Here is a 9,481-nt window from a genome sequence, read left to right as displayed (position 1 = left end):
AAAAAAAAAGAAGGGAGAGGGAGGGAGGCAGACAGGGCATGCAGTTTACAGAGGAAGAGAATCAATCCAGGCAGAATTTCCAGCAAGGCACATTTAGACGCGGCGCGTAATGGAGCTTACATTGATTTTCCTCCATTTACTGTAAGGTAACTGCGAGTGAAACTGTAACAGGAAACTTAGAAATGCTCTTCACAGAAGCTATATTTAGGCAGACACACTGACATGATACCACTGAATAAAATAAACATGCAGGAGACAACCAGTCCTGGGAGACTTTCGGCTGCATTCGCATGACATGCAGTGAGTGGGGTGAGCTGTTCTCAAGCCATCTACGCGACCTTTACTGCAGAAGTCTGCAGTAAAAAAAAGCCAGAAAGCCAGCATGCTGCTGGGTAAACCGAGGGCACCTCCCTTCAACACAGGATTTTGCCCCTCCTGGATGAAGCAAGCCCCCTGCTCACTGGCCTGGCTGCAGCTCTCCGGGCTGCCGGTCCCTTTTATATAACAGGGTAATTTATGGCTTGTTGTCAACAGAAAGAGCAATGATTTGTTTGCCACGCCAGTGGGAAGAGATGAGTTTTCTCAGAAGTCCGGGTCATTTCTGGAGTTAGGGGCAGCTGCTGCTTCTTCAAATGCTCTGGCACCGCGTCCCGCGTGAAATTAAGCCATGCAACTCTGTGAGGCCCCCACGGTGCACGCACTTTGCCCATGTTGAGCTCTCTGCTGCTCCTTTCTCACTGCCAAGGGGTACCTTTCCCTAAAACGACAGCTCCCAAATCCCCAAGGAAGAGATCACTCCGTGCCCAGGGCTCTGCTCACTCGTAGGTCCTGCTTTGGGTCTTTGCAGAGCAGCCACGGACAAGTCACTTAACTCCCTTGTAAGTGGGAACGATGATGCTTTCCCTCCTCACAGCCTGCACGTGACACACACTATGTAAATATTTAGTATTTGAGCCAACTAATGCTTGCCGGAGCGGCACAAGTGAATATCAGATCTGCAAACATTACGTCCAGGAATGCAGCAGAGAACACTATTTATTTTTATGAGCTAAGTGCACACCTTCTCCCCTTAGCTGGAAAGGCTGCTCTGCCACCGGAGGGGAAGGCATAAATGTCCCAGCACTGCCCCAGATTCGAGTTTATTCTTCCTTGAAGTTGGCCTAGCAAGCATTAAGGGTGATGTGGTCAGAGATGTGAAAGGACATGGGTTGATGGTTGGACCAGATGGTCTTACTGGGTTTCCCAACATTAATTTTTTTGTGATTCTGTGATTCCCACCAGGCTGGCAGATCTCAGGGTGCCACCACCATTCCCCAGCATTTGGGGAAGACAGAGAGTTTTGGTGAAAACTCTGCCTGGCCTTTGAACAAATGGATGCAGAGGGCAAAAGCCCTGAGTGCAAATTCAGAGGGTGGTGAGGGATGGAAAGGTGTGCAAGGAGGCACTGGGAGCTATGCTTATGGTCTTTGCGTGGTCTTGGGGAATAAAGGCACTACACAAAGGCAGAGGGTGTATTTCAGCCCGAGAAGGTGACTCATGTAATCTACTCTTTGTTATCAAGCTCACTCATTGTTTCCAATCTTCTGGTTTATACCAAGTGCCAAAATGATGGATTCATCTGTAGGAATCAGCCACGTGAAATCAACCCCTTGTTTTTGCATACCTGGAGTTAAGTCACTTCTCTGTGCATTAAAGCACATTTTGCACACCAGAAAATAAATCATCTCTCCTGACCCAGACCGACCGCTGGGTTGATGGGTTTGCACGAGCAAGGAATTGTCCCATTTTTTGCCCGCACTTAACACTTGGTTGCATTAATCACACAAAGGCGATTGCCAGGCTGTTACTTCTGCCAGGAAGAGGCAAAAACCCCTCTCTGTGCTTACAGACTGCAGGACACGCTAAGTGCTGAAGCCGCAGGCTAAGATAAATATGTTGTGTAGATATTTCAAACTCTTGCAATGGCTCAAAATCCTACTGCTCCCAGAATGAGTATGGATTTCACTTGTTACAGATGAATGTCTGTAAGGTGACATGCTTTCCTGTGCATGCTCTATCTTTCCAATGACTACCATGGTACATTTGCATGAGACTTGTCCTGCAGAAGGCCACCACATGACAATGAGTTGTGCTTGCTTAGTGCCTCTCTCACTCACCTTCATCATATTTAGCACCACAAGCACCAGGTGAGGATGGTTTCACTCTAGCACAGCCCAATGGCATGGGAGTGAGGAGGAGGCTTCAGCAGAGGCCAAAGTGACAGATGTCATTTGTTGGTCATTCTGCTGCCTGTTTTAGAGTTTGGTCACAGGGAGGCTGCTAGGCAAGGGGATGGTTGGGAACCATTTCTTTACAGCACCAGTAGCTTTTCCAAGCAGTACCTGCTCCTTTGGAGCCCAAGCAACCAGATATCTCCAAACACAAGACAACGCATGTTCTAGCAGTGGCACCCAGAAGGGATGAGGTGATGCGGCGTGATGTTAGGTGAAGGAATTGAAGCCTAGAGAAGGGCAATGCATGCACAAGGCGTCACAGACACAACACAAGCCGTCGAGTGCCATCTGCTGCTATCTGGAGATCATGTTAGCTCTGCGAAGGGCACGACACTTAGGGGTCTGCCTAATATGGAAGGAAAAGCAGGAATGAGCTCAGTGGTGCTGCATCTGCTCTCCAAGGCTAAGGACACGCAAGGCACGGGTCTGGAAATTGTATAGATCTGTCGGCTGGCTCAGCACAGCCCTGATGCAAATGTAGCCGTGCCCCTGTTCTGGGGAGGAAAGTCTTTCCCAGTGATGTTTTTCTTGCCACAAAATGTTAATAACGTGGTGTGAGGTCCTCACAGACACATGATTGCTCTTCCAGCTGCAGAGCTCTCTGCATCAATGTTTCGTGCTGCTGGAAGGATGACTGGGAGGGCACAGCAGAGCTGGCAAAGAGCTGGCATTGGTTGCAAAGCAACTGTAGCTTCTGAGCAGCAGCATCCCATGGGAAGCAGCTGGGTTGGTACATCTCAACCCCAGCATCTCAAGCCCAGCATCCAGGTAAAGCCAGCAGGAATCTGTTTGGGCGATGTATGCTGCTTCCACAGTCCATCCTTGTCTTCTCCAGAGATGGACTGAACTGCCACATTGGGATGTGACGTGTGGGCCACCAAGGGAAGGAGGTGGAAAAAAGGATGGTCACCTACCACGGCCCACGGCTACCCAATCCATATGTCAGGGCTTCATCAGAAGGGAGAGGATCCACCCAGAGACAGCACTGCAGCCAAGAACCCCTTAACCATTCCATACCTGAGGAAATGCTACTCTCATCCTTGGTATTCTCCTTGACCTGTCCCTCAATACAAAGCAAAGTTCTGCTCTGGAGCCCATGCCTCGTCTTGGTACATGAACTCAGCTGCATACACAGAGCTGAGGCTGCCAAATTTCTCTGCTCTCAGATCATGCAAGACCTGCAATTTTGGAACAAGTGTCCTGGTGACTATTGCACTGCAGCACCGTGTGAGCTTGGCCCCTTGCCTCGCTTCCTTCAGGAAGGCTGACTTGGTGAAGAAGGAAGATTCATCTGTCAGAGCTGTAACAGCTGCAGTGCAGTTCAGTTCTCTGCCGGTCCCGCAGCTGACAGCTTTCTCACAGGCCCTGCCCTGATAACACGCAAAGCTCCACACTGGAAGCGGTGATGTCTTTAGAATTGGAGGAAGCAGCTTCTGAATGCGAGTGCTGTGTTTGTGAGAACCCAAAGACAGAGGCTGGCGGTGAGCTCCCACACTGTGGATAAGGAGATACACAGAGACTGTGGGCCTGGCAGGAGCGGGACCAGGCCCATGCTGTGTGTGCCAGCAGCACCTGCTCGCTGTGAGTCAGCCCAAGGGCAGGAGCCTCTCGAGAGAACATAAGAAGGAAGCAGATATTTAAGTAATTAGTCACAAGCATAATGGCTTAATCGAGAGCGTGCTGGAGGCCATTGGGCTCTGCTGTACCAGAAGCTGCTCTGTGCTAGGCACAGGGGTGAGGTGCTTTGCCCAGGAGCGTTGCAAGCCCTGTCCTCACCTCATCCCTTGCTAGTGCCAGAGCCACCAACAGACGACATGTTGTTGGCCTCTCCTCCTTCTCTCTGCTCCGCTATCTGCTGCTGCTTACCCCAGCACACTGTCAGATGAATGTCTATAGCAATGACCTGGGTATTGCTGCAACCCAATCCAAGGGAGCGGAGGGATGAGATGCTGAGAGGCGGTGACATGTTAATGCTGTTCACAGCTGGTGACTGATCGGGTCTTCAGTGCAAAAAGGACACTGAGGATAAACCGAGTGCCTCTCTGAAGTGAAAAAATCCACGAGCAAAGAGAATTCAAATAGAATGATCAGAAGACAAAAATCCAGGCTGAAACTTGTATTTATAGATGTCTATTTCATTTCAAGTACTGACTAGAATATATACTATTAATAATTAGGAATAAAAAGCACACTGCTATTAGTAAATTTGGTTGAAACCTTTCTGCTTAGGCATTTTTGCTAGCAGAAACAGTACCTAACACATATAAAAGCCTTTCTGTATTCCCCAAAAGAAATTCAGGTTTTCCTGAGAAATGTCAAAGTGCTTCAATGCCACTAAAACTTCACCTTGACAAAAATATCTTGGCAGGAAAAGGAGTGGAAGAGATAAGGAGAGGATTTTCTTGGTCTGCTTTAACCATTAGCTAAAGTGATATCTTGATTTCATGACCTCTACGAAAATGATAAGCTGCAAGACAGGGAATAGTCCCTGCACTATGAAGTTCTTTTCTGTCTCTACTGAATGTCTCTATAAACATTTTGGCACAGTGCAAGAAGTTTCGATAAGAGATATTGCTGACAAATTCCCAGCTGCATTAGAATATAAACATAAAAGAAAAAAGAAAAGCGAAAAGAAAAGAGAAGAAAAGAGAAGAAAAGAAAAGAAAAGAAAAGAAAAGAAAAGAAAAGAAAAGAAAAGAAAGGAAAGAAAAGAAAAGAAAAGAAAAGAAAAGAAAAAGAAAAGAAAAAGAAAAGAAAAGAAAAGAAAAGAAAAGAAAAGAAAAGAAAAGAAAAGAAAAAATTAATCCCCCAAAACCCCCAAAAGGGAACAATTTATGTAAAGAAAAAGAAAATCAATTGCTATAAACAAAGAAAGATATTTGTATTAGACCTTTCTTTTGTGTAGCCCACCTACTTCAATCTGACTCAGCAACTGAAGGCAGAATTTTTTTTTTCAGTGTGTATCTGCCATTTGCTTATCAGGTCTATGAAAACACACTATCAAATTTAAATTGTTACTTCTTGTCTGTTGCCTGGAGGCAAATCCTCTGCACAAAGAAGTAAGACTGTGGCCACGTCTTTCCTTATAGTAAAACAAATGAGAGCAAGGAGGGAATAAAAGCCACCAGCAAAACCCACTCCTTCTGTTTAAAATTATAGATGTAAGCAAAGAGCCCAGGGAGCAGCCCATATTAGGCAAAGTGCACTCTTTTCTTGTAAAAAGTTTGAAGAATTGAAGGCCTGCTGTCCACACTTAAAATCGTCAGCACACTTGTGTATTGCAAATGAAAACAAGAGGAGATGCGAGGACACTGGAGCAAAAGGAGGGATTTCAGCAGGATAAGAGGTGGATGGATGGGGTGAGCACACAAAGCACAGCGCTGCCTCTGATTACAAATCCAAAGCTTATTTTAGCCCTGAGACCCTCACCGTGTGTGACGGTGCTGGGTAACCCAGCGAGGACACTGCGAGGAATCCAACCTGGCACTGAGACACAATGAGAGGCCATACCTGGGTCAGGATCCCAGGTATGATTCCTGCCAGCCCTGCAGCTGGAAATGTACTCATTGGTATCTGGTCTCTCTCAAGCCTCAGGGATCAGATTGGTTTATGAACCTGCTTATACTAAGAGCAAACAATTTATCACTGCGGATTTTCCGTGGAGTCGCCTCACTGTTGTTCCTCTGGCCTCGCAGCTACCTGCCTGCACCCGCTGCTTTGGGAGCCCTGCAGCCCCGCAGCCCTAACAGGAATCTCTCCTTCCTCCTGCCTCACAACACACCACAAACTTGATGTTATGAGCCTTTCTTCTTGCTCTTCCCATCATTCTTCCTGCAAGGTGGCATTGATCACAGCTATCGCGTTGGGTGGGCACTGGTGTGTAACACGAGCAGGAATGGTGCGCTATGCATCACATGCAGGCAGCTTGCTTCCTTACATGCCGTAGCTTTTGGGTTGATTGCACCACAATCAAAAAGGTGTGGTTTTGGGGTTTTTTTTCTCCAGATTGGCTCCACATACCATATAGTGTGTTTAAAATTGCTGCATCAACAAATCAAAGTAAACAGCCTTCTCTCCTCTGTGAGATGATGAAAAACATAAATTATGTAGTCTTTAAACAAGTGGTAAAGAGTTTCCTTATTAGGCTTCAGGGTCCTCTGTGTGTATATGCCTCTTGTAAAATCCTTGTCATTCCTGGGTCTGTAGGTCTGTATAATGTTCTTCACAGATTCAATTGAGTGGTCAGCATACTATGCCTGGGCTGGGGGATTTGACATAGGCAGACACACATCCAACTAGACATATATAAACTTCAGTGAAAAAGTTGAAATCTCTGCTGACTCTTTGGCAGTTTTCTTGAAGGTGAAAGCATGTCTTGCTGCCAGTAGACTTCCTTCTCTATTTCCCTTCCATAACATTTTCTCCATCTCTTGGCTAGCATAGAAACCACAGCATCATGGAATCAGAATCGTTTGAGTTGGAAGGGACCTCTGCAGGGCATCTAGTCCAATTCCCCTACAATGACCTCTTGCTTTACTGGGTAAGAAAGACCAAGAGAAGTGTCGGCTTCCTGTCTGGGGATGTGATTTCATCCTTCTCAGACTTCCATAGTCCATCTCTGTTCCCAAACCAAGGACCCAGTTGCATTCTCATCTACTGCCTTTTCCTTACTACCACATTTTCTCAGGGCATAACACTGAAGTACCTGAAAACCAGGGAAAACTTCACTTGAAAAGAAGACACTAAGAACACCAAAGCTTTGCTCAGCTTCTTCATGTTGGACTGGAACCAACATATGCATGGGATTTTGAGGTCCATGGGTGGAAAGAGTTACAAGGCATCATGTTCGCATCCCCATAAGCAGGGGATGGGGGATGCCCAGCACAATCCTGCAAGGAACAGCCTGCAAAAGGACATTGCTGTGGCTGTCCGTTACCCAAGAGCACCTGCAACTGTCTGAATCAGGGCCAGCCATTTCTTACAAAAATAATTTCACTTAAACAAATAGAATCTAGCTCATTGTACTTGTTATAGGAAATATCTTGTATAAGGCAAATACTGAGGTTATCAGAGCAGATATGTCTTATCTAAGGCAAAGGGCAATTTTTAGGAGGGTCATCACTGTTGACTGATTAAACACGACTCTGATGGGATGCCTGGCATGTACTTATCCATGGAAATGCCTTACTTCTTTTGGGAAGCCTTTGAGAGCAAAGCCTAGGGGCTGGTCTCCTTCCCAGCTTCTATTTCCCATGCAATCACCTGTTATCTCAAAGCAAATGTAAAACAAGGAGGAGAACCAACAAGAACTTTGCAAAATGGGGTGCTGAACAACAACTAGGCCTCCAAGGACTACAGCAACACAAATACAGAATCACAGAATAGCCAGGGTTGGAAGGGACCTCAAGGATCATGAATCTCCAACCCCCCTGCCAAAGGCAGGGCCACCAGCCTCCCCATTTAACACTAGACTAGGCTGCCCAGGGGCCCATCCAACCTGGCTTTGAACACCTCCAGGAATGGGGCATCCACAACCTCAAGGTGATGAGCAATTTGAAGGTTATTTTTGGCTTTGACATCTTAGTACATATTGCAGTTGGCTTCTTTAAATCATCATGTTTTAAAACCCCCAAATAAGACTGCCTACAGTTTCTTGTTCTCTTTCAGCACTATCATTCCCTCATAGTGCCACATAATTTTATCGGATTATTGTTAATTTCACTTGTCCCACATGGTGAGACTCCCCTAGAATAGCAGTACCGTCAGCTCTCAGGCAGAAAGGTTCAACATTTGGATAAATAAGTGAAGACTTACTGGGGGGCAAAAAAAGAAAAAAGAATCTTATGCAAAGAAATTTGGTGACGAGCATCTAAAAAAAACACCTGCTATTTCACCTTTGTTGGAACTTGCTGCCATGGGTAACTCAAGGCAATTTAACGTAACATCAGCAACCTAACTTGTTTCATTTACCTCACTGAAGAAAAAAAAAATGAAAAAAATGAAAATCTGTTATATTCTGAGGAACTAAACCACTGTAAAAGGGATTGGAGGTCACCAGTAGGCGTATGAAATCTAGGCAAATTTACATGATGTAGGAGTCCCCAGCTTTTCAGCCACTGTGTAGCTATTAAGTGAACGATCAGCGGTTCATTATATCAGTGTTGGCACGCTGTACAAGGCAGCAGATGACTGGATAACACATTTCAAGTGATTACTGTGAATCAGATTTAGCTCCTGCTTTCATTGAGGGCTGCTCACCATTATCTCCTGCAGAGACTGTTTCACGCATCAGCTTCAGGGAAGCGTGCACCAGAACGCCTCTCCCAGTAGATCCATGGGCACAGAGATGCAGAAGGAGGTTGACGGGTTGCACCTCCTCTTTCTTACTCTATCTTGGGGTCTATCTTGCTCTCGTGCACAGAGGTTGTGAGGTGCTTCCTGCTCTTCCTGCTCTCGTCTTTGCCCATGCGTGTACTGATGGTGTGGATGCTGCCTTATATCTTTATTCCCACTAAGCCTCGTTATCTGGACTCTGCTGTTTATTGCTTTATAGATCCCCGTGTAGTCATCTGGTGGCTGCACACGTGGGCTGTGATAGGAAAAAACAAAATGGAAGGGCAATTCCTATAGATCCACAGACTTATTACAGTAACCACTGATTCCTGCCAGACCCTATATAGCCAAGGCATCAAATAGTATTCCAAAACTACCAACACCTGCACATCCAAGTGACTCTCTGGCACCAGGAGAAAGGACCAGACATAAAGCCCTCCTGCCTGCTCCAGGAGGAAGAGTAGCACCAGTGACACAGCACTCTGCTGCCCAGGAGAGCTGCTAATGGCCTTCTTTATCTCTTGGTAGAAACTGCTGGGGATTGCCATCTCCATTTTCACCCATCCTCACTTCCCATTAGTCCAATCTGCAGCAAAGGAGAAAAATAAAACATTTGCAGCACTGGTAAAGATGCGCAGGGGTTGAAAGGCAAAAAGGGATTAGAAGGACATTGCTTGGATTTAGACATTCTCGGGCTATCTTTGCCCAGGCTGATACCTGCACAGCAGTGTGCACCACTTGGACAGAAGGAATCATAGAATCATAGAATCACAGAATCGTTTGGCTTTGGCTGGAAGGGACCTCAAGGATCATGAATCTCCAGCCCACATGCTGCAGGCAGGGCCACCAACCTCCATATCTAACACTAGACCAGG

The sequence above is a fragment of the Meleagris gallopavo genome, chromosome 5 (genome assembly GCF_000146605.3).
Source record: "Meleagris gallopavo isolate NT-WF06-2002-E0010 breed Aviagen turkey brand Nicholas breeding stock chromosome 5, Turkey_5.1, whole genome shotgun sequence".
NCBI classification, from domain to species: Eukaryota; Metazoa; Chordata; class Aves; order Galliformes; family Phasianidae; genus Meleagris; species Meleagris gallopavo.
Note: the sequence above shows the minus strand (reverse complement) of the source record.